At 55.0% G+C, this 26,033-nt stretch overlaps 1 pseudogene; it reads right to left on the reverse strand.

Annotated features, from left to right (window-relative positions):
* Positions 1-7,685: 7,685 nt before the first annotated feature.
* Positions 7,686-26,033, reverse strand: part of LOC119279937 — a 23,385-nt pseudogene continuing 5,037 nt past the window's right edge.

Genomic DNA, 26,033 nt, shown 5'->3' on the forward strand with positions numbered 1-26,033 from the left:
ATCAAGACGCTTAATTGGACTTTCATAGAGTACATACCTTGATAAAGTTTTGAAAAAGTTCAAAATGGATCAAGCAAAGAAAGGGTTCTTGCCTGTAATACAAGGTGTGAAATTGAGTCAGACTCAATGCCCGACCATAGCAGAAGATAGAGAAAAAATGAAAGAAGTTCCATATGCTTCAGCCATAGGCTCTATCATGTATGCAATGTTGTGTACCAGACCTAATGTATGCTTAGCAATAAGTTTAGCAGGGAGGTACCAAAGTAATCCAGGAGTGGATCACTGGACAACGGACAAGAATATCCTGAAATACCTGAAAAGGACTAAGGACATGTTTCTCGTTTATGGAGGTGACAAGGAGCTAGCCGTAAATGGTTACATCGATGCAAGCTTTGACACTGATCCGGACGATTCTAAATCGCAAACCGGATACGTACTTATATTGAACGGCGGAGCTGTCAGTTGGTGCACTTCTAAACCAAGCGTCGTGGCGGGATCTACATGTGAAGCGGAGTACATAGCTGCTTCAGAAGCAGCAAATGAAGGAGTCTGGATGAAGGAGTTCATATCCGATCTAGGTGTCATACCTAGTGCATCGGGTCCAATGAAAATCTTTTGTGACAATACTAGTGCAATTGCCATGGCAAAGGAATCCAAATATCACAAGAAGACCAAGCACATAAAGAGACGCTTCAATTCCATCAAGGACCAAGTCCAGGTGGGAGACATAGAGATTTGCAAGATACATACGGATCTGAATGTTGCAGACCCATTGACTAAGCCTCTTCCACGAGCAAAACATGATCAGCACCAAGGCTCCATGGGTGTTAGAATCATTACTGTGTAATCTAGATTATTGACTCTAGTGCAAGTGGGAGACTGAAGGAAATATTCCCTAGAGGCAATAATAAAGTTATTATTTATTTCCTCATATCATGATAAATGTTTATTATTCATGCTAGAATTGTATTAACCGGAAACATGATACATGTGTGAATACATAGACAAACTGAGTGTCACTAGTATGCCTCTACTTGACTAGCTCGTTTATCAAAGATGGTTAGGTTTCCTAACCATGGACAAAAGAGATGTCATTTGATTAACGGGATGACATCATTGAGACAATGATGTGATTGACTTGACCCATTCCGTTAGCTTAGCACTTGATCGTTTAGTATGTTGCTTCTACTTTCTTCATGACTTATACATGTTCCTATGACTATGAGATTATGCAACTCCCATTTACCGGAGGAACACTTTGTGTGCTACCAAATGTCACAACGTAACTGGGTGATTATAAAGGTGCTCTACAGGTGTCTCAGAAGGTACTAGTTGGGTTAGCGTATTTCAAGATTAGGATTTGTCACTCCGATTTTCAGAGAGGTATCTCTGGGCCCTCTCGGTAATGCACATCACTATAAGCCTTGCAAGCAATGTGACTAATGAGTTCATTACGAGATGATGCATTGCATAACGAGTAAAGAGACTTGCCGGTAACGAGATTGAACTAGGTATTGAGATACCGACGATTGAATCTCGGGCAAGTAACATACCGATGACAAAGGGAACAACGTATGTTGTTATGCGGTTTGACCGATAAAGATCTTCATAGAATATGTGGGAGCCAATATGAGCATCCAGGTTCCGCTATTGGTTATTAACCGGAAACGTGTTTCGGTCATGTCTACATTGTTCCCGAACCCGTAGGGTCCGCACACTTAAAGTTAGATGATAGTTATATTATGAGTTTATGTATTTTGATGTACCGAAGGTAGTTCGGAGTCCCGGATGTGATCACGGACATAACGAGGAGTCTTGAAATGGTCGAGACATGAAGATTGGTATATTGGACGACTATATTCGGACACCGGAATAGTTTCGGGGGTTATCGGATATATACCGGAGTACCGGGAGGTTACCGGAACCCCCCGGGGGGTTAATGGGCCACTTGGGCCCAAAGTGGAAAAGAGGAGGGGAGGCCAGGGCAGGCCACGCGCCCCCTCCCCCTCTAGTCCGAATTGGACAAGGAGGGGGTGGCGCCCCCTTTCCTTCTTCCCCTCTCTCCCTTCCTCCCCCTCTCCTACTTGGACTAGGAAAGGAGGGAGTCCTACTCCCGGTTGGAGTAGGACTCCCCTTGGCGCGCCCTCCTCCTGGCCGGCCGCCCCCTCCCCCTTGAACCTTTATATACGGGGGAAGGGGGCACCTGTAGACACAACAATTGATCGTTGATCTCTTAGCCGTGTGCGGTGCCCCCCTCCACCATAATCCACCTCGATAATATTGTAGCGGTGCTTAGGCGAAGCCCTGCGTCAGTAGAACATCATCATCGTCACCACGCCATCGTGCTGACCGAACCCTCCCTCGGCACTCGGCTGGATCGGAGTTCGAGGGACGTCATCGAGCTGTATGTGTGCAAGAACTCAGAGCTGTCGTGTTTTCGGTGCTTGATCGGTCGGGCCGTGAAGACGTACGACTACATCAACCGCGTTGTGCTAACGCTTCCGCTTTCGGTCTACGAGGGTACGTGGACACACTCTCCCCTCTCGTTGCTATGCATCACCATGATCTTGCGTGTGCATAGGAATTTTTTTGAAATTACTACGTTCCCCAACACAAAGGACAAGCCAGCAAACGTAAGGAGACCGCGAGGCGGTTAAGATTCAAAGCGAGCAAGTGACGATCATAGATAAGTTCATGAGAGATGGTTAGGCAACTCCGACAAAATGCAAAAGGATACATGCCACAGGGACGGACCCACGCGACTTGGGGATAATGCAGCCCGAGGGGCGCCCCCAAACTGAACGAACCAAAAAGATGTCACGTGGCACCATTGCTGAAGAGATGTTGGGGTAGCAAAAGACGCGCCCGCTGAGGTCGTACCTCATGAGCCGCCTTGGCCCTGAGCCTCGGGAGGCTTCGGGGGCCTGGGGGCTCCTGAAGGTGCGTCTCCATATCCGCCAGGATTGCTTGGTGCCTAGCCTCCCGAGCCGCCAGGACGTCCCACATGCAGTGCTGGAACGCCACAGCCACGCTCGGCAGGTCGAAGGGCATGCGAACGTAGCTATGAGGTGGACCCTCGCATCGGCCGACACGGGACGGCCAAAAGAGCTACTGAGATGCGGCCCTGCTGAGCCCTGGGATGTCGATACAGACATGGAACTCCTTACCCTCTCTAGGGCAATGAGCCGCGCCATGTGGTGGGCAGCGATCGCCCTGCAGAACCCTTGCCTCTTGAATCTCCTCGACTGCCTTGCTGATGAACTCCTATGTGCCCGACGCCTTATGCCATGCGCCTTCTCCTGGGAAGCATGCGCTGAAGCATGCCTCCACGTGGTGCCCGAGCGCCTCCCTCGCGATGTTGGCTAGGTCTGAGGCCCTCCAAAGGAGAGCCCTTGAGCCTAGCCTGAGAGGGGCGCCAGGCGTGCCTTCCTATGCGATAGGTGAAGGCGCTCCATCCAGGGACGCAAGGCTCAGCGCGGAGCTATTGGGTGATGCCTTATTATGAGATCTGTGACCCAGATGCAGCTTTTTCATCTTGGGGGCGACCTCAAGAGGGAGGACACTGCCCTCGTCTTCAGGGTTCTCGACCGCCGCAGCCTGGTAGGCGCGCTCGAGGGAGCACACCACATCCTTCTCCTTGCAGGCGATCGTGATGATGCCGCCGCTCCCTGGCATCTTGAGGACGTTGTAGCCATGCTGTGTTGCTGCCATGAACTTGACCAGTGCTTGGTACCCGAGGATGGCGTTGTATGGCAGACGAATGTAGGCAACGTCGAAGTCGATGAGCTCAGTGTGGTAGTTATCGCGTTCGCCGAAGATGACAGGGAGGCGGATCTGCCCTATCGGATGCGTGGGGCCGTCGGTCACTCCTGAGAACGGCTTGGTAGGCTGAAGCTGGTGATATGGCACTTAGAGTCTGTTGAATGTCTGGATAGAGAGAACATTGAGCCCTGCTCCACCATCGATGAGGGTCTTGGTGATGACCATGTTGCCGATGACAGGCGAGCAGAGCATTGGGAGCGCCCCAATAGTGGCCGCACACTTGAGCTGATTAGAGGAGTTGAAGGTGATGGCGTATTTGGACCACCTGAGCGGGTGAGTTGCCTCGGGCTTGGGGAGCACTGTGTTCACCTCGCGCGCGAACTGCTTGAAGATGCGGTGAGAGGCCAGGGCATGTGAGCCACCCAGGATGCAGGCGAAGGCCCGAGGATCCTGGAAGCCCCCAGCCCCCTCGTCCTGGTGATGATCTTCGTTCCTTCTTGGTGGTGGAGGCAGTGGAGGAAGGGCAGCGTTGCCCTGAGGCCGGTCCTCGCGATGCTAGTCCCTCCAGGCACCCTCGCGGGGCTGGCCCTGCCAGCGGTCCTCCCGAGGCTGGTCGCACCACTCCTGGCAATGGTCGCGACCGTCCCAGCATACTCCACCTCGGCCCCCTCCGCGACCGTAGCCTCGATCGCGCTCGGGGCGTCGACCGAAGCGCCCGTCACGGAGGGCCCTGAGCTCTTGGCAGTCACTGGTGTTGTGGTTGTGGACGTTGTGGAAGATGCAGAATGGTCGGTGCTCTTGGATGACTCGGGGTGGTCGCAGCCGCGCTTCATCTCTGGCTCGGCCGCAAGCACAATTGGTCCCTTGTGCTTCACGTCCTTGGCCTTGGCTTTCTTGTCTTGTGGGTCAGTATCGGGGAGCTCGAGGAGGGAGAGGCGTCCCTCCTCAGCCCTCGCGCACTTGCTCGCCATGTTGAACATCTCCAGGGCTGTGTAGAGGTCCTCGTGAATGGCGAGCTCCTCCTTCATCTTGACGTCGCGGACGCCATCACTGAACGCCGAGATGATGGCCTCGTCCGACACCTTGGGGATCTTGAGGCGAACGTTGTTGAAGCGCTGGATGTACTTCTGTAGGGTCTCCCATGACTGTTGCTTGATGCATCGTAGGTCACCCGCAGCCGGCGGGCCGTCCTGAGTGCCCTGGAAGTTATCGATGAAGTGGTCGCACATCTCATCCTAGGAGGAGACAGATCCCACAGGGAGATTCGGGAGCGAGGAGTGCACGCCATCCTTGAGGGCCATGGGAAACCAGTTCGCCATGGTCTTCTCGTGACCACTGGGCGCCTCGATGCTCAGCTTGTAGAGCTGCAGGAACTTGGCGGGATCGGCGGTGCCGTCGTAGCGTGGGGGTAGGTCAGGCTTGAACTTGCCCGGCCAGATGACGTTGTGAAGCTCCGGGGTGAACGCGCGGCACCCTTTTGTGGTCACGGGAGCCTGTCGAGGAGGTGGAGCCTGGTCTTGGAGCCCACACACCACCATCATCACTGGCGGCACACGGTCTTGGCATGGGGGCGCTGGAAGCACGTGTGCATCTTCTTGGGTCCGCTCCACCACTTGGCAGCTCGCCTCTTCACGCGCAGGCGCCTGGTGCGGCGGGTCGCACCGTGGTGCCACCCGCCTTGGGTCGACGATGGTGCCTTGGGTTGGAGGTGGTGGAGGTGCCCCATGAGCCACGTCGCCCGCTGCAGGCGGTTACTGATGCAGCAAGCGGGCCGGTGCAGTGGAGTCTCCGGCGGCACTGACGAGCTCGGCGATGCGCTCGAGCCTTTCCTCGTAGAGGTCGCCGACTGGGCGGTAGCGAAGGATCTCCCGCGCCATGAGCAGAGTAGCTTGCGCGTTCATTGGGCCACGACGCATGTGAGAGGATGAAGCAGCCGGGGTCAGTGATGGAGTGGCGGTACGACCGTCACGGCGCATCGAGGGGTGCAGCGATGAAGCTTGCTGCTCGTGTCCAGCAGGGCCCATGGCATCGTTGGCTGCCGGTGACGGGGGACGACGAGGACAGCCGTCGCCCGCCGGAGCTGTCTTAGCGACGCGGGCGGCAAGCGCGGCCCGGCGCTCAGCGCATGCCCGACGTGCCTTAGCCATGGAAGTGTCAGAGTAGCGGTGGATTGATCGACGGAAGATGGGATCCGACGAACCCCTACCTGGCGCGTCAAATGTCGGATTTCGGGTTCCACAAACCCTTGATAGGTTCGAACTCTGGGGTTCTTGCGGAGATCTCAACCTACCTAGCCTGCCTACTCGCGATCTTCCTAAGCCTGGCGCGTCGAGCTCAAAGGGACAGAGAGACACAACAATTTATCCTGGTTCGGGCGACCTTGCAGTGTAGTACCCTACTCCAGCGTTTTGGTGGATTGTCTCGAAGGGCCGAGGATAAACTAGTACATTGGATGAACTTGCCTCAGGAGGTCAGGTGTTCTTGAGCTCGAGAGAGCTGGTGAGGTGGTTGGATGAGAAGGGATCCGATCTGTCCCTCTCCTTTGGTGGTGGATAAGTCCTATTTATAGTGGCCTTGGTCGTCTTCCCAAATGTTGGCGGGAAGGAATCCCACAACGACCAGATTTCAAGGGGGACAAGTAATACATCCTATCGTGACTAAAGTGGTTTTTGCCTGTGAAAAGCCTCTTGTCGTGACGTTGCGGTGGGCTCAGTGATGACCTCCGTCCTGCCGCCCTGGCGATCTTGGTCTTGTTGCACCAGAATGGAAACCTTTGGCTGATTCCTCGGGACTCCGCACCTGTCGCTTGCCTCCTTTGCACCAAAGGGGAAACTGGCGCTCTGCGCCCGCTGGCGCCCGCCTGGCCTTGGTCGTCATGGCTCACGTCAGCTGAGCCTCGTGAGGTGCACCTTGCATAGAACTCTCCGCCCCTCGGGAGCCACCTGAGGAGGCCGATCCCTCGGGGGTCTTGGCGTCGTCCGCCTCGCGAGGCTTGGCCCCTCGCGAGGGTCTTGAGCTGTTGATGCTGAAGCTGGGCCGTACCAGGCCATCAATGGAGCCACGCAGTGGGCCGTATCAGGCAAGTCTAGATACCCCCGTATCCAGAACGCCGACAATAGTGCTTGCATTTTGTGAAAATCAATACCAAATTGCTTGTGCCAGCTGAACCAGCTTTTCGATATGGTCCCGAAGAACAACTCCTGTACTACCATAGCCATCTTGCTCGTAATAGCTCGCTTGAACATTCACCTTGATGTAAGTGATCTCAGGGGGTATCCAGACCGATTTCTCTCTTGGCTCTCATGCCGAGCCCACTAGCGCAGCTAGATTGTGGATGGTATCAATGGCCCAACTGAAGTTCTCCATGTCTCCTATAGCTTCTTTCAGTCCAAATCGTCCAGCACCCACACAAAATGATAGCAGCATGCAGTTCTAAAACTTTTTGCCATCAACAATATCTACAGCCGAATCCGGATCAAGAGAAAGGATTTTGACGGGAAGGAAGCAACGAAGTTTAGACCAGAACAGCTTGGCCCAGGTGCAAGAGAAAAGTGCATGTTCAGTTATCTCCTCAACACCACAATCTTCACAGAACAGAATCTGCTCAACATGTCGTTCTTGCACATGGATCAAAGCAACCGAGTCAAGAGCTAATAGTATATACATATATACACACACAAAGTGCTAATGCACTACATTAACACGACGACTCCATAATGTGCGGCATGCAATTCTACGACATACGAGTAGTAATTTATACGGGGAGTGAGGCTACACTAAGGTGTTCTTTTAGGTGGTTGTTACATGTTCAGTGACTTTCAGTTCTCCAAGGCACCAGGCACAACACAAAAAGGGTCCCTCCTGTCTTCACCTTGGGAACTTGCGTAGGCGGTCCGAAATCAACACGGCTAAGTATGGGGTGTTCATCCTCCCGCCCAGATGAGCTTGAAGATGTTCTTGCTAGCCCCCGCATTGACCATGTCGCTCTTGTTCTTCAGCATCTCCTCCTGGGCACGCCTATCGCCATCCTTCAAAGTTACAAGGATAAACTTTTAGTTCTATAGACATGTTGATTTGTTCTGTACATCAATAGCGTGAGGAGCCAGCTAAGGATGTGTGTGTACATACACTGGTCACAACTGTTCCAATGAGTAAGTAAGATTGTATAAGTTGTATGTGTAAAGAGCATTGTATAAGTTGAAAGGAAAAGAAGACTCACAAGCATGGTGTACGCCTTAGGAAGCGGGAGAAGAGTGGGGTAGAGACTCGTGACAGCAAGAGCAGCTTCTTCTGTCACTTGTGGCACCTGATTTACATGCACAATAAATGAGAAAACTACTGCATGAAATGGACTACCACGCAAACTTTGGTGGAGGTGGCCGTATTCTCCTAGTTACCTACATAAGCTGAAGGGCGAATATATCGCTCATAGTGACCTTTCTCAAGGTCAGAACACCTCTTCACAAACTCTTCGTAGGCCAGGCAAAGTCGAGAGGTATCAGCACCAGCAGAGAAGTTTGTGTTGTAGTAATCACTATAGAGCCCGTGACGTGGCCGTATTTCTTTTCAGTGTCAGCATACCCAGTGGTTCTCTGGACATCAAATCCTTCAAGAACCTCAGTAGTGAAGCAGCTGAAATAAAAGGCATGTGGAGGAGAGTTAATAGGGCATACGGCTGACAGTCAAAGCATTGGGAACAATATTTAATAATGTTAAACAACAAGAAAGAATTACTGCCATTCAGGGGTCAACATGATCGTCCAGGCTTCATGAGAAGAGTACATATGCTGTTTTAACGCTCTCTGATCCATCTACAGTGTTTACATCCCCTTCAACTAGATATATTAGCTTCGTTAGCCCACATTTCTGCAAAGGATACAACAAATGGAGGTATCACGTCGTATTGTTGCTAAAATAACCACAACAAACCCATATATATGGACAAGAAATACAGTTTCGTTGGGAAGAGATGGACAATCTACAGGCTCAAGCTTATGTCTGCTAATAACATCGTCCTTCATCATCTCATACCCAAATATGGGCTATGCTTTTCAACTAATGATAACAAAGAATAAGGAAAAAAATCTCCTCGGCTAAGATTAGACTCAAGCAACATCAAATCACAGGGGATAGCATGTGGGCTGCCCTTTTTACCATCAGTGAGAAATTGAAAGCATAAAGAACTGGGAAAGTTAAGATGGAGGGTTTATAATATTAATGACAAAAATCAAAGCTATTTTCAGATGGTACCTTCAGTCTTAGTTTTTGATCTTTGTATCTGTTGTCTTTAATTGAGCCAAGAAAATCATCCACATTTTTCCTTTCAACAATGAAATCAAGAAAATACTCCGTGTCAAGTTCTTTATGGCGAGCAATCCAAAGAGCATCTCCAACAGGCAAGTGTTTAATCTGGATGACATGGTTCAAACAGAAGGATCAGCACAGTTTTCTTTGGCACATTATATGAACAGTTCAATCTATGCAAAGCAACTTTGGTAATATTATTATGTTGTCTCCTTATGCACAAGCAAGAAAAATGTCGGAGTGATGGGCCACGGGTAGGCTAACCCGAGCCCCAGGACATTTCAAGACATCGGGGCAGGCCGTGCCCCCAAGGCCGAGTCCCAAGAGCGACTCCAAAATATGCTGAGTCCCAGACGGCGACTCCCAGATAAGCCGACTCCAAGCTGGCGACTTCCAGATAGGCCGACTATGGAGAGTCGGCCCAAGACTCCTCCCTTATCCCGAAGTACGACGCGGGGTACGGTCACGGCATGGCCGTTTCCCCCCTGCTTACGAAGGGTCGGCATGGCTACAGTGAGCCGTATCGCTGGAAGATCTCCAGCGAGATGCGGCACTGTTGCCATGCCTGCCCTGATCTCAGCCATAGTACGCAGTACACTGTGCCCACGACGCCGGCCTGTACGACCCGAAGGCGGTGGGCCCGCCTGTCAGTGGGTGGGCCGAAGGCGGCCTGGGCAACCCGAAGACGGACCTATGGGAGTCGGCCTCCCTAGAGTCGGCCGACTCCTCCTGGGGCCCCACGAGCCATTAATCAGATAAGATGGGGAATGGCGACAGTGATCGCCCGATAGACGGCGGCACTGTTGCCATGATCCGATGACCGAGCCTGCGTCATCAGGAGTGCCGCTACAGTATCAAGCCTGTCAGCGGGACCCGCCAGTCGGCGGGCCCCAGAAGCCGGCGGGAAGGACGGCGGCCTGAGAGACAGACGGCTGGGACCCGCGTCCAGCCGGATTACTATTGTACCCCGGGGCACCCATGCAAAGGGTTCGGACCTAGAGAGAGAGATAGACCAGATAGCCCAGGAAGGAGAGAGCTAGCCTTGCCCTCTCCTACCTCCCGAAACAGCTCCAGGAGCACCATTGTAGTCACTTTGCTTTAGTGATCATGTGGAGACCCCGCAGAGCAGCAGTAGGGGTGTTATCTCCTAGGAGAGCCCTGAAGCTGGGTAAGTTCCGCCGGCGTGCATGTCTTCGCCTCATCCTGCTTCTAGCCACCGGCGACGTTCTACTCGTTCCCACCATGATAAGCCATCCTTTGGCATATGTCGTATCCAACCCCCGACATTTGGCGCCCACCGTGGGGCGAGGTGCACCGTCGTCCGGAGATCTGCTCTGGACGGGAACCCTGTTCCTCCCCGGCGAGCACAGCCAGCCCGGCACGCCGGACGGCGTCTGTGCCGACGCGCTACGCGGCGCTGAGATCGCCTGTACAGCCAGCTACCTCGCCGATCTTGTCGACGAGGTTTGCCTCTTCGACGAGCCTGCGCCCGACGCAGGCACGAGTGGCACCAAGAGCCTCCTCGCGGGCCTCCTCGACCAACTCCACATCGCCGGCGAGCCTGCCACGGACCTAGAGTCCATAGGATCCATCGACCCGATGCTGGTCGACTCCGACACTGCGTCGCTCGACGCGTTCCCCACCAATGTGGTGGTCTACGACGAGCCGCTCTCGTACGCGGGGAGCGGCGGAAGCACCGTCACTGAGGTCCTTGTCCTCGAGCACAGCGAGCGCTCCGGCGAAGGAGCGCATGACCCGTTTGACGCGGCCCTGCGAGACCTTGCAGCACCGATTCCGGAAGACGCCGACACCGGGGCGCTGGAGGCGCTCTGCCTTCAGCTCATCGAGGGCGCGAAGAAGCTGGCAAGCATGAGGCGCTTGTCAGAAGCTTACCAACGAGAGATGGACCACGCCGTAGGCGGCTCGTCGGCTCCAACTGGGCCTAGCCGCCTAGGCTCGGTCTGACAGCGCGGCGCGGCAATCGCCAACCTGTTCGGGGCTGATCGCCCTGTGTATGCCATGCCCGCAGAGAATATCCGTGCCGCCCAGGCGGCAGCAGATGAGCTCGACAACTTCGAAGGCGAAGAGCGCCGCATAATGACGGAGCGAGTTCAACAGCTCCTCGACGCGGCTGCCGCGTAGAATGATGTCGGCTGCCGCACCGAGGTGCCGCAGCGCCAAAACGACGACCCACCGCCTCGCTGAGACCAAGGTGCGACGTCTCGAACGCCGACTGGCGGGGCCCGTGGGAAGAAGGACAAGGAGCCGGCTGCCAGCCGCAGTTGGACTCACATCACCATCGAGCGCGACCAAGACGGCCGCCCTAGAGCGGTGGAACGGCGGGACGACTACTTGCCTCCCCTCCTCGCAGAGAAAGACAAGTCTCCCCGCCGCCCGTGGAACATCCGACTCTCTGCGACCGCCTTGGCCGCCGAGAGGGAGTTGGAGAGAACGACGCCCGCCACAGGATCGACCGACTCCACCGATCCCTGGCGCTGGAAGAAGAAGACGAGTTGGGTCCCCCCTGCTTTGGACCCCGCATCCGGGACGAGCCCTTTCCCAAAGGGTTCACGCTCCCCCGAGACACGCCCAAATATACCGGCACCGTGAAGCCGGAAGATTGGCTGATCAACTACTCCACAGCCGTCAACATAGCGAACGGCAACAAGCGTGTTGCCGTAAGATACGTCCCGCTCATGCTCCAGGGCTCGGCCCGGACGTGGTTAAAACGTCTGAAGCCTCGCAGCATCAATAGCTGGGTCGACTTCACCGAGGCTTTCGTCCGCAACTTCACGAGCACGTACAAGCGACCTCCCAAACCACGCCAGCTCTCCTTGTGCGTGCAAGGCCCTGACGAGTCTACTCGCGACTACCTCACGCGATGGGGTGAACTCCGGAACTCCTGCGAGGGCGTGCACGAGGTGCAGGCCATCGAGTACTTTACTGCCGGGTGCAGAGAAGGCACCCTCCTCAAGCACAAGCTCCTCTGCGACGAGCCGGAGACCCTCGATGAGCTGCTGATCACAGCGGAAAAGTACACCACGGCCGACTCCTCCATGAAGGCGGAGATTCGGGTCAGCACAACTGGCAAAGTTGCCCCTCAGGCTCCAAGAACTCCGGCTGGAGACACCAGTCGGCAGCAACAGCAGAATGACCAGAAGCGCAAAGCCCCGCAGCCGACTTCCAGCAGTCGGCAAGTGGCAACGGCAGAGGACCAACAGCTGGAGGGACCGCCTCCGGCGAAGCGGCAGAAGGGCGGCAAGTCCAACTGGCTGCCGGCTTTCTCCTATGAGCAGACTCTAGATGGTCCCTGCAAGTTTCACAGCGGTGCGAAGCCGTCAAACCACACCACCAGGAAATGCCACTGGCTGACCAGAATCGCCAAGGGGGACGGCCTGCTCCCTCCCGCTCCTGCTGGGCCGCCTCCTCCACCACCGCCCCAGCAGCCGGCCGTCAGGCCAGTCGGTGCGATACAAGATGAGTTTCTAGATGAGCATGGAGCCTATGTGGTGTTCACCAGTGTAGCGGATGACCGGCGCAGCAGGCGCCAACATCAGCAAGAAGTGAATGCAGTTGCATCAAGTACTCCAGAGTTCATGCATTGGTCCGAGAAGCCTATCAGTTGGAGCAGAGCTGATCACCCAGAAGTGATGCCGAGTCTAGGCTCCTACGCCTTGGTCTTAGGCGCCACACTCGCCACAGATAGGCGGGCCGCTCGCTTCTGCGAGTATTGATAGACGAAGGTAGCAGTATCAACATCCTGTACAAGGATACAATGGAGAAATTGGGAATCAAGCGAAGACAGCTTCAGAGCAGCCGGAGCGTGTTCCACAGAATCATTCCTGGCCTTTCCTGCTCGCCAATCGGCAAGATCCTGATAGATGTCCTCTTCGGAGACAAGGATCATTTCCGACGAGAGCCAGTTTGGTTTGAGGTGGTGGACCTTGAGAGCCCATATCATGCACTGCTTGGCCGACCCGCCTTGGCCAAGTTCATGGCGGTCCCCCACTACGCCTACCTCAAGATGAAGATGCCGAGTTCCAAGGGAATCCTAACCGTGTCCGGCGACTACAGTAAGTCGTCTGCTTGCGCGGCCGAAAGCAGTCGGCTAGCCGAGTCCTTGGTGATCGCAGCTGAGAAACGGCTCCTTGATCGGGTCGTGGCGATGGCCGGCAAGCAGCCCGAGTTATCGCCCGACCCCAAGGAGTCGGAAGCAGAAGGATCATTCAAGCCGGCCAGAGAAACAAAGAAGATACCGTTGGACCCGGAGCACCCGGAGAGGTACGCTGTCATGGGCACAGACCTTGACAGCAAATAGGAAGGCGAGCTCGTCGATTTCCTCCGTGAGAATCGCGACATCTTCGCATGGTCCCCCAAGGACATGCCTGGTGTCCCGACGGGATTCGTCGAGCACAAATTACACGTCCGATCTGATATGAAGCCCGTCAGGCAGCCCTTGCGCCGCCTGTCAGAAGAAAAAAGAAGAGTTGTTGGAGAAGAAATAGCTCGGCTCCTTGCAGCCGTCTTCATCATGGAAGTATATTTTCCAGAGTGGCTGGCAAACCCAGTACTAGTGCTGAAGAAGAACAAGCAGTGGCGGATGTGCATTGATTACACGAGCCTCAACAAAGCCTGCCCCAAGGACCCATTTGCTCTGCCAAGAATTTATCAGGTGATAGACTCCACAGCCGGATGCGAGCTGTTGAGTTTCCTAGACGCATATTCAGGATATCATCAGATCAAGCTGAACCCGGCTGATAGACTGAAGACCGCCTTCATCACGCCGCTTGGAGCCTTCTTCTACCTGACCATGACGTTCGGCTTAAGAAACGCCGGCGCCACCTTTCATCGTTGCATGCAGAAGTGCCTCCTGAAGCAACTCGGCAGAAATGCCCATGTCTATGTGGATGACGTGGTGGTGAAGACAGAGAAGCGTGGAACCTTGTTGGAGGACCTCAAGGAGACATTTGAGAATCTGCGCCGATTCCAGATCAAGCTCAACCCGGAGAAGTGCGTTTTCGGAGTACCAGCCGGCCAGCTCCTCGGTTTCCTGGTCTCCGAACGCGGCATAGAGTGCAATCCTGTAAAGATCAAGGCCATCGAAAGGATGGAGGCACCCAGACGACTGTTAGATGTGCAGAAGTTCACCGGCTGTTTGGCATCCATCAGCCAATTCATCAGTCGACTGGGCGAGAAGGCTCTCCCCTTGTATCAGCTCATGAAGAAGACGACCTTCTTTGAGTGGACTCCCAAGGCGGACGAGGCTTTTCTCCAATTAAAGAAGATGTTGACTACTCCCCCTGTGCTGGCGGCTCCGACTCCCAAAGAGCCCATGCTCCTATACATTGCCGCCACCAGCCGAGTAGTCAGCACGGTCATTGTAGTCGAGCGCAAGGAGGAAGGCAAGGCGCTACCCGTCCAGAGACCGGTATATTACTTGAGCGAGGTGTTGTCGACCTCCAAGCAGAACTACCCCCATTACCAGAAGATGTGCTACGGCGTGCATTTTGCCGCCAAGAAATTGAAGCCTTACTTCCAGGAGCATCCAATCACCGTGGTCTGCACAGCTCCACTGGCCGAGATCATCGGAAGCCGAGATGCTTCTGGCCGGGTGGCCAAATGGGCCATCGACCTGGCTCCCTACACCATCTACTATGAGCCCCACACTGCCATCAAGTCACAAGCACTGGCCGACTTCCTCATCGACTGGGCCGAGACCCAATATCTGCCGCCAGCGCCCGACTCCACCCATTGGCGGATGAACTTCGACGGCTCCAAGATGCGCACCGGCTTGGGAGCCGGCGTCGTCCTCACCTCCCCCAAGGGCGACAAACTCAAATATGCGCTGCGGATCCACTTCGCCGCCTCCAACAATGTGGCCGAGTATGAGGCGCTCATCCACGGGCTCCGGCTTGCCAAAGAACTTGGCATTCGCCGGATCCTGTGTTATGGCGACTCTGACTTGGTGGTCCAGCAATCATCTGGCGATTGGGATGCCAAGGACGCAAATATGGCGAGCTACCGTTTCCTCGTCCAGCAACTCAGCGGATACTTCGAGGGGTGCGAGTTCCTCCACGTGCCAAGGAACGACAACGACCAAGCAGACGCCTTGGCACGGATCGGCTCCACCCGCCAGGCAATATCATCTGGTATCGCCCTCCGGCGCCTCCTCAAGCCTTCTATCAAGCCGTCACCCGAATCAGATTCAATCTATGTGCCGGCTCCGCCTGAGGAGGACGTATCCGACTCCAAGAAACATACAGTCGAAGCCAGCCCGGGGACTTCAGAACCCGGCCCGGGGACTGCAGTAGCAAGATCGAAGACTCCAGAGCTCGGCCCGGGGACTGCTCCAGTCGGCCCCGGGACTTTGTCAAATCAGCAAGCGGCTGCGGACTCCAACCCGCTGCCTCCCAGCCCGGCCACCCTTATCCAAATCGCACTAGTGGCAGTTGAAAAAATAGCAGCACCTTCATGGGCCCAGCCCATCCTCAAATTCTTAGTAAACAAAGAGCTACCAAGTGATGAAATCTTGGCTCGGCAAGTGCAACGCTGAGCAGCAGCATACACCCTAGTCAACAGAGAGCTGGTCAGGCGCAGCGTTACCGACGTCTTCCAACGCTGCGTCGAAGCAGAACAAGGTCAGGCAATCCTCAGAGACATCCATGAAGGCGAGTGCGGTCACCACGCGGCCTCAAGGGCACTCATCGCCAAAGCCTTCCGGCACGGTTTTTTCTGGCCAACCGCTCTGGAAGAGGCCAAAGAGTTAGTCCAAAAGTGCAAGGGGTGCCAGATTTTTCGTTCCAAGCCACTTCAGCCGGCTTCCGCACTCAAGACTATCGCCATCGCCTGGCCCTTTGCAGTCTGGGGCCTGGACGTGGTGGGACCATTCAAGACGGCACGAGGTGGCTTGACTCACCTACTTGTCGCAGTGGACAAGTTCACCAAGTGGGTGGAGGTGAAACCCATCAAGAAATTGAATGGTCCGACTGCAGTGACCTTCATCGCTGACATCACAACTCAGTACGGCATCCCACACAGCATCATCACCAACAATGGCACGAATTTTGCCAAAGGCGCCTTGGCCCGTTTCTGCGCGACACAGGGCATCCGACTGGACTTAGCGTCCGTTGCCCATCCGCAGTCAAACGGCCAGGTGGAGCGAGCAAACGGCCTCATCTTATCCAGCATCAAGCCTCGACTCGTCGTACCGCTGGAGCGATCTGCCGGCTGTTGGCTTGAGCAGCTGCCAGCCGTCCTATGGAGTCTGCGCACGACTCCAAATAAGTCAGCCGGCTTCACACCATTCTTCCTCGTCTATGGCGCCGAAGCCGTCATCCCAACGGACATAGAGTTCGACTCCCCGCGAGTCACCATGTACACCGAGGAAGAAGCAGAAGAAGCACGTCAAGACGGCGTCGATCTGCTGGAAGAGGGCCGACTATTGGCACTCAGCCGGTCCAGCATCTACCAGCAGAGTCTGCGTCGATACTACAACAGGAAGGTCAGGCCAAGATCTTTTCAAGAAGGCGACCTTGTGCTCCGGCTGATCCAGCGAACAGCCGGCCAGCACAAGCTGTCGGCACCTTGGGAAGGCCCCTTCATCATCAGCAAGGTGCTAGGGAATGACGCCTACTATTTGATCGACGCCCAGAAGCCCCGAGCGCGCAAGAGGGATGATTCCGGCAAAGAGACAGAGCGCCCATGGAATGCAAATCTTCTTCGAAGATTTTACAGTTGATGCAGTATGTATCACACTACCCCTTTGTATTAAAGTACTAAGACTTTGGGCCCCCCGAGATGAGCTCGGGGACTGCACTTTTTGTTATCTGTACGATAAGAATTATGCCTCCGAGTACATTACTTTCATTACAACCGCTTGGCACCGGGCCTGACTAGTCGGCCCGGGGACTCGCCGCCTTGCGCTATGAGAAGCTTCCCGCAGTCAGACAAGTAGTGTGCGGTGCCCAATCCGCCTCCTGGCAAAGCCGCAGCTCGCAGAGCGACTGTGAGGCAGGCAGGAGTGAGGAAGAACATGCACCCACATGAAAAATGGCTAAGGACCTAAAGCACGAACATAGCATAAGACGGCCTCCAGCATTTCTGAAGCGGAAGGCTGACTCATGAGTAGCCGGCTCGCCGTCTTTATTAGACTCTATTAAGGACGGCCGACTCTTGGGTAGTCGGCATGTCGCTTTCTATCCGACTTGCTAAAGAAACTCTAAACGGCCAAGTCCTTGCATTCCCGAAGTAGCCAAGCACTTGACCCAGCGACAGTCCGCAGAGCGGCTGCTCGACTGACAAGGCAGCGACTAAAGGAAGGCGGCAGAGGGAAAAAGCCTAAAGAGCAATAAGCAAGGAAAGACGGAAAGCAGATAGATATTTACATAGGCCCTTGGCCGAATCTTCGAATAGAAGTTCAAGATACACCCCACGGGTGGAATTGTTCGAATCTAACAAAGTTCTCAAAAGATTACTTAAGACAGACAAGCAGAGGCGGAAAAGGCAGCCTAGGAGACGGCATCTGGGGTCGGAGGATCGGAGGTGACGGCTGCGTCAGGCGCCGGGGCAGTTGACTGGGCGATCTCGGTTTGACCTCCTCCGGCGGCAGTCGTTTTTTCCCGACGCGGCTCGTTGCTGGAGGCGCGATCGAGCTGAGGTTGGCCGCCTGCTCCGTCTTCTGGCACATCCGCCTCGCCTTCGGCCTCCACCTCGTCCTCCTCCTCGGTGCTGGAGTCGATCACCTCCGCCGAGTCCTCGCCATACTCCGGGTTCATCCCGAACCACTCTGGCGGCACTTCCTCGCCGCCTTCAGCTCGCTCGGGGATGAAGACACTGGTGTCCGTGTACTCGGTGATGGCCGCCGCACGCTCGATAAGGGCGCCCTCCACGGCCTCCAGCTCAGCCTGGGCTTCTGATCGGAACACGGCCAGACGGTCCAGGTCCAGCCCTGGGTACCACGCCTTGACGAACTCCAAGGCCCGGCGCGCTCCGGCCCGGGCCGAGGAGCCCTTCCAGGCCTCAAGACGGCTGGTAGCGACCTCCAGCCAGTCAGCAGTTCGGCTAGCGGTGCGCAGAGCCGGCATGCCTGGCCATAGGGCGGCAACCGCCTGGACGCCAGCACGCTGAAGCCGCCGCACCAGCCGGCAAGCCGGACGAAGACAGGCTTCAATGCTCAGAAGCTGCTCATCGACGGTTCGGGGGGCATTAGCGGCAATCTCCTCGCCGTTCAACCTTCGCGCTTCACGAGCAGCCTTGATGGCCAGAGGGACTGCCTGCGAGTGACCAGGGAAGAAGTTTGCCAAGACAAAAAAGAAGAAAGTCGAAAAATTAGAAGTCGGCCTTACACATAGTCGGAAGCCCGAAGAAGCGAAAGAAACTTACCATCAACGATATCCTCGATCTCATGGAAGCCGGAGGTCAGCATCGCCTCCCTGTCGATCCAGGAGGAGCGCTCGCTCTCGAACTCGGCCAGGAGGGTGGCATCCCTCTTCTCGGCCTCGTCCTACGCCTTCTTGAGCAGCTCTTTCTGCTCGGCCAGCTGCGCCGCCAGCAGGTTGCGCTCCATGGCAAGCTTGTCACACTCCTCCTCCTTGGCACGACGGGCGGTATTGGCCTCGCCTAGCTGCTCCTGAAGAGCGGCATTGGCTCCTGAAGAGCGAAAAAAGAGATAATGGGTCGTCAGCAAAGAAGATCGCCGGGGAGATCCGACCCGACTGCTCAGCAGTCGGCCCGAATCTCGGGGACTACAGCCCGCGGGTGCGCCAGCGTGCCCCCGCGAAGAAGAAGAACTCACTCCAGCTTTCCGACAAGTCGGCAGCCCGCTTGCTCAACTTCTCAACATTGCGGTTGAAGGCAGTGGCACGGAGGTTGTGATACTCCTGCAAATAAGTCATTGAAGACAAAGTTAGTGTATGGAGCTTGCCAGAGGGAGTTTCGAACCGCCTGCTCAGCAGCCGGCCCGGAACTCAGGGACTACACCCAGTGGGTGCGCTGGCGCGCCCCCACAGAGAAAAACAAGAATCAAGAAGGAGAAGAAACTTACTCGGACGGCCGTTCGCGCGGCCAGGTGTGCTCTGGTGCAGGCTTGAAGGGCGTCGCCTTCGGCCCGCAACTTCGCCTGGACTTCTAGGAGCAATTGATTTAGCGGCCCAGTGCCGCCTCCGCGCACCCACCCAGTGGGCGCGGCGCTTGTGGCCTCGGCGTCTAGAGTTGCCGAGCTGGCAGCGCCGATCTCCCGAGGTCGAGCGCCGAGGTCGCCCTCTCAAGACGGCGACGCACCAGCGAGGCGACTTGGAGAAGCAGCCGCGCTTCGGCCTCGTCCATGGCCGGCGGCTCCGACGGATCCACCGGCTGTTTGCCGTGCGGTCTCCCAGATGGCGGTGGAGGCGGCGGCGGCGGCACGAGAGCGTCCGACATGGAGGCCTCGCCGCTCTCCTTCTCCGCGACGGGGTTCTCGGTGCCAGCTCCCCCGGTCTGCCCCGTGAACTCCGGAGGCGGCGGTGCAGGCGATAGTGGGGGGACGAGCATCGCCGATCGGCGACGCGCGGCCTCCTCGGCGCGCCGTCTCGCTGCAAGGGCGGCTTCGGCATCATCCAGCTTTTTCTGGGCGGAGGCGGCCGCCCTGTCGGCCTCTGCCTTCTCCAAACGGTCGGCCTCCTCCTCCTTGCGCTTCTCCCGCGCATTCCGCTCTGTCGCCTCCCGGAGGTCGGCGGCAGGGTCGGGCCGCCGAGTATTGGCGAACGTCTCTGCCGACCCCATGACGGAGGGGAAGGCGACTCTCTCAAGGGAAAGAGGGGCCCTGAAGAAGAATGGAGGGAGTATATAAACGAAGACTCGGACAAGATTCAACAAAGAAAATAAAAGAGCGTGAAGACTTACGCGGATACTAGCGACGGCCTTCTCACTTCCCTTCGGAAGCGGTTGGCCTTCGCGGACGCCTCCTCTCGTCTGGTCGCGGCGGCCGCCCCCTTGAACTTCTTCAATTTGCCGCCAGGTGCACTCGGCCCGGTGTGACGCCTCTTCGCGCCGCCTTGGCCGGCGGAGGAGCCGGCGCCCGACGGGCCGATCCTCAGCTGGTGGCGCGGAGCGACTTCACCTTCGGCGTCGTCATCAGGCCAGTCAGCGAAGGTGGCCGAGGGCCTGAAGTCGCCTTCTGCTCCTCCTCCCCCGCCTTCGGCATCGGCTTCCATCGCCGCCGCCCACAAGTCGGGGTCGTCGACATCTCTCTCCGCACGGTCTGGAACATACTCGCGGGGCTGTCTCGTGGCGCCGGCGGCAGGCTGCATAAGAGGATTCTAGTTCACAAGAAGCCAACAAGAGTCAGAAGCCGGAGTCGGCTGCGAAAAAAGAGAAAACAATAGGGAGACGCGACTTACCACCGGTGGAGGGTTGTCGCGCGAGTACGGCTCCTTGCCGAACTGCCAGTCCTCCTCGTACTCGCAGTGCGCGATGTAATTCACCATATTTGCCACCTCCTTGCGGGGCATCTCCTTGGTGCTCATCCGACTTGGGTCTCAGGGGCCGCTCATCTGACAGATCAAGTGAGGCCGGCCTTGGAGCGGGAGAACTCAGCGCGCCACGAAGGCGGCCAGCAAGTCGGCCCCGACGAGTCCCTCCGACTGCGTCAAGACTCGGAGTCGCGCTACGGCGGCGGCTCCGGCGGGAGTCAGCGTCTTGACTCGGTGGGACCAGCTGGGGAGCCGCCCAGTCAGGGGAGCGGCGTTGTAAGGCGGCAAGTTGACCCAGTCGCCGTCGGAGGCGAGGTTCTTCACGTAGAAGTATGAGCGCTGCCACATCTTCACCGACTTGATCAGCATGATGGGAGGAAAGGGGTTGTCGTCCGTCGAGCGCCGCATCGCGATGAAGGCGCCGCACTGGGCCGGCACGCCGGCGATGTGCGTGCCGAGCTTAGAAGAGAAGAATTCTCCCCACAGCTTGATGGTGGGGAGAACGCCGAGGAAACCTTCACACAGAGTGGCGAAGGCGGAGAGCAGCACTACCGTGTTCGGTGTGAGGTGGTGCGGCTGAAGGCTGTGGAATTCCAAGAACGAGCGGAAGAAGCCGCTCGCCGGCACCCCCAGGCTGCGCATGAGGTGCGAGCGGAATATGACCCGCTCGCCCTCTTCCGGCACCGGCCGGATTTCCCCCTCCGGCGCGGCGCGGGCGCGTACGAGGTCCGCGCTCGGGAGGCGGCGTGTCCGGCGGAGGAACTCGATGTGTTCTTCTTCTACCTCCGAACCGTCCCATACGCCGGAGCGCACGGCGGGGGCCGCGGCGGAGGAAGAGCTCATCGCCGCGGTATGGTGTGCTCCTGCTCAATGGCGGAGGCGAGAGAGAGAGAAGACAAGATTAGGCGGGGGAGCGGGGAAGAAGGGCGCGCGAGCTGTGCCGCTCCGCTTCCCCCCGCCTACTTATAGCCCTGCGGGCTGAGAAGACGAGGGCGCGGGCGTGGGATTAACTGCGCACGATGCCCCACGCCGCCCCACGATTTACCCACGAAGTTACTGCGCGCAGTAATGACGTGGGAAAACCAACCGTCCTGGGCTGCAACGGATCCGTTCATATGCCGAGGCGCGGTAGTGGCGGGCCCCGCCTGACGGCCCGTCCCGTCACGCGCGTGGGCAGGCAGACTGTTCTCCCCGCGTGGCGCCACGCGATAGGACCGCCCTGATGGCTGCGGGGAAGCGTATCAGGCACGCCGCCTGGCTTCCCGCCGCGACTTTCGAACTGAGGCTCTTCACTGAAGCTCCGACTTTCGACAGTCGGCCCAAGGGAAGACGGCAGCCGAGTCCCAGAGTATGAACTTTTAAGATTGAAGCTGTTGAAGCCCCACAATGCAGCGACCGCAGGGCTTCACCAGCTTCAGGGACTACTGTCGGAGTGATGGGCCACGGGTAGGCTAACCCGAGTCCCAGGAGCGACTCCAAAATATGCCGAGTCCCAGACGGCGACTCCCAGATAAGCCGACTCCAAGCTAGCGACTTCCAGAGAGGCCGACTATGGAGAGTCGGCCCAAGACTCCTCCCTTATCCCGAAGTACGACGCGGGGTACGGTCGCGGCATGGCCGTCCCCCCCTGCTTACGAAGGGCCGGCATGGCTACAGTGAGCCGTATCGCTGGAAGATCTCCGGCGAGATGCGGCACTGTTGCCATGCCTGCCCTGATCTCAGCCACAGTACGCAGTACACTGTGCCCACGACGCCGGCCTGTACGACCCGAAGGCGGTGGGGCCGCCTGTCAGTGGGTGGGCCGAAGGTGGCCTGGGCAACCCGAAGACGGACCTGTGGGAGTCGGCCTCCCTGGAGTCGGCCGACTCCTCCTGGGGCCCCACGAGCCATTAATCAGATAAGATGGGGAATGGCGACAGTGGTCGCCCGATAGACGGCGGCACTGTTGCCATGATCCGATGACCGAGCCTGCGTCATCAGGAGTGCCGCTACAGTATCAAGCCTGTCCGTGGGACCCGCCAGTCGGCGGGCCCCAGAAGCCGGCGGGAAGGACGGTGGCCTGAGAGACAGACGGCTGGGACCCGCGCAAATCCGGATTACTATTGTACCCCCGGGGGGTAGGCCTATATAAACCCCCCGGGGCACCCATGCAAAGGGTTCGGACCTAGAGAGAGATAGACCAGATAGCCCAGGTAGGAGAGAGCTAGCCTTGCCCTCTCCTACCTCCCGAAACAGCTCCAGGAGCACCATTGTAGTCACTTTGCTTTAGTGATCATGCGGAGACCCCGCAGAGCAGCAGTAGGGGTGTTATCTCCTAGGAGAGCCCTGAAGCTGGGTAAGTTCCGCCGGCGTGCATGTCTTCGCCTCATCCCGCTTCCAGGCACCGGCGACGTTCTACTCGCTCCCACCATGATAAGCCATCCTTTGGCATATGTCGTATCCAACCCCCGACAAAAAATGTGCAGTCACCAATCATCAACACGGTGGGGCAATGACCAAACATATCAGATAACTAATCCAACAGTAAAGGGCATTTAATTTAGAGCCGTGTTGATGCATATAATGACTTTTAGCAGTGTATTTTGGTTGTCTGAAGAAATGAACAAGGATAACACCCAGAGGAGTACTGATGAATTAGATACAAGAAGAAAGGAAAGGACAAGCAGGGTTAAACAAAGAAGAGTTCACATAACTCTCAATCCAACTAACCTCTATAGGAATACTAATCTGCGAGTGTATATTACCAACAACTTTTCTTCTGGAATGGGGCCTGCACAAAAAGGGAGCAATCATAAGAGAACTGAATTTTGATGCATAGATGGATGATTATAAAAAACTATTGGGCGCAACAATAATCAATTTGTTTCCTTGGAAAATAATTTAATTAAACAACATACAGAATCTAAATTTTATATACAGAAGCAGAAGGTTAAACAGTTTAAGTAACACGAGATAACGAACCAAAGTGTCATCAAAATTCACAATTCCAGCAGTAAGTGGATAAATATGTGAAATCCCTTGTCTATCTTATTTTACCAGAAATAATATTAACATGAAGAATAGAATGCCCTTGCAGGTCATGCGAAAGAGAGACTAGGTACGCATACTCCCAATCCTCGGTTATATTACCCTCCTCAAAAGATGTTCTTTGGGGGGGGGGGACATATATTGTTTATTTGCTAAGACAGCCTTAATATGATCCTGCTTAAATATCAGACATAACTAAAAAATACAGCTCATGAGTAACATACAATCATACAGACCCGAAAGTTTCTCGATCATCCAATATCAGCACCACTTCATAAGCTTTCAGAAAACTTTCATTAGATTGATGAGGTGGCATAGCTAGTAAGCACTTTTGAGCAGAACCCTGGCGTTAGAAAAGAAAATGTTGCATTATGTTCCATTTGAAAAAGAAGGGTACGAAAAGGGAAATTCAAGTGTACCATTGCACTAAACGATTGTTGTCCAAACATTCCTCAAGATGAAAGAGGAGAATTAGTAGCACGGCCATTGTCTGAAAAAATGGCATTAACTACAAAGATCAGCGGGTTGTAATATTTTGCTTATGGAATATATCATCATATTATATGCAAAGAAAGCATGCTAATACCAAAGGAACTGGAACTGCCTGCTTTTGAATTTGGAAGTCCAATTCTTTCAGAACCTGCAATTGAGTAAAGGGAATTTATTATAGTGCTGATGGGGTACAATAATCAGTTTCTGGAAATTCATACTGCATGAGCAGAAAACTTTATTAATACCTATCAGGGGACTGCTGTCGTCATATTCATCAGAATCTGAATCACTGAGCACATCTGCAGGATGACCGGCCGCCGTTAAAGGTCCTGCAGGACCGTCCAATCCAGATTGTGCGAGACAATCGCAAGCTGTCTCTTTGCCTTTTTCTGTTAGATAATACCTACGGCAAACTCATACGGTAAGTCCCAAGTCTATGCTTGGTATCTCAACAGAATGTGTGTGATTGGCAAATAAAGCCCCAGAGAGAGAAAAGGAGATGCAAACTGAACAGGGTGAGCTTCTGTTTGTATTCAGGGTGGAAATAAAGAAGGGAGATGACTGTAGGACCAAAACAATGAGCAAGATCCAGTTCATGTAGCAAACTGGCATATATCTGGAACATTCCCAAATGGCCACATGTGCAAGATTTTTATAAACATGTTTTAGGTTCATACTGTGGACCAGATAAGTACAAAGGAGCTATGGAATTGGACATGCCTGCTTCTATTCCATCGATAGAAAATTGATGATATACCACCGCAGAGCTGTATGTTTAAAAGATATATTTTCTTAATTAGCTCAAAAGATTAGAGAGCATTATATTACCTAAGGTGCCCACAAGCATCAACTAGCAAACTATCAGATCTTGATACTCTGCTAGCATATATATGACTTCACTGCTGCACTATATCAAACTTCTCCGACCAAGAGAAAAAACTGAAGTAGGAATGTTTCTTGATACAAGTTAAATTACTAGAGAACACATTTACCAAACAGCAAAAGCACACCAGAGGTTAGCCACATTTTTGGATCCAGCCGATCCACACTCGGACCAAAACATGTGAGAGGCTTTTCTGTCCGGTGAGTGTCGTAGGAGCATGAATCGGATAAACTAGTGCAGACACAATCATACTTAAATACGTGAGAACCCTATGAACCATCTAATGAGAGTCAAGTTCATGCATACAAGTGATATATTTTATAGCTCTGGTATCTCCTTGAGTTTGAGTCCATTAAAACATCATTTTATCATTTAAGAAAGATCAGGCAAAGTAAAAAGTTCAAAACCAATAGCTAGCAGAGCCACAATAGTACATTATATAGCAATAGCCAGTGATGTGAAGGTAATAAAACTTGTGCTCTAATACATGAGTATAAAACGTATTGGGTTTACTCCCCTAAAAGATCCAAATATTTTTTTAGTAAATGACGGAAAAACATAACATTAACATGAGGATGAGCCTGGTACATTACTTTGCAGGATTACTCTTTTTCTCAACCAGATCCTTATTTGTTAACGTCTTCATGCTATTCCATCCAGTGAAACTGTAACCATCATTCCGAGAATTCCTACTGTTATTTGGGCTGCTCATAATACAACAGAGACAGTTAGTGATGCACCAAAATATCAGCTGAAATCAGCAACCGTGGAATATACTGAATCACTGAAACCGTACCCTATTGCATGTTGTGACAGACCACTGGCTTCAGCAGCATCAATAAGCTCTTGCCTCATCATAAATTCCTTCCCTCTTTCCATTTCCCTAGGGGGGAAACAACTGTCAACCACAACTGTGAAAGCCACTTGTACGACCCCGCTCCCCCGCCGCTGCCGGCCGCCAGGCGCGCGTCTCCCGGCCCGCCCCGCTCCCCTCTCCCCTTCCCCCTTTCCTCCCCTCCCCTCCCCTCCCCTCTCGCGGCGCACCCGCGCGCGCCCGGGGGTCCCCTGTGGCCGCGGCCCTCGGCCCCGTCTCCCTCCCCTCCCCCCCCGCCGTCACC

This window comes from Triticum dicoccoides, chromosome 3B (genome assembly GCF_002162155.2).
Source record: "Triticum dicoccoides isolate Atlit2015 ecotype Zavitan chromosome 3B, WEW_v2.0, whole genome shotgun sequence".
Taxonomy (NCBI): domain Eukaryota; kingdom Viridiplantae; phylum Streptophyta; class Magnoliopsida; order Poales; family Poaceae; genus Triticum; species Triticum dicoccoides.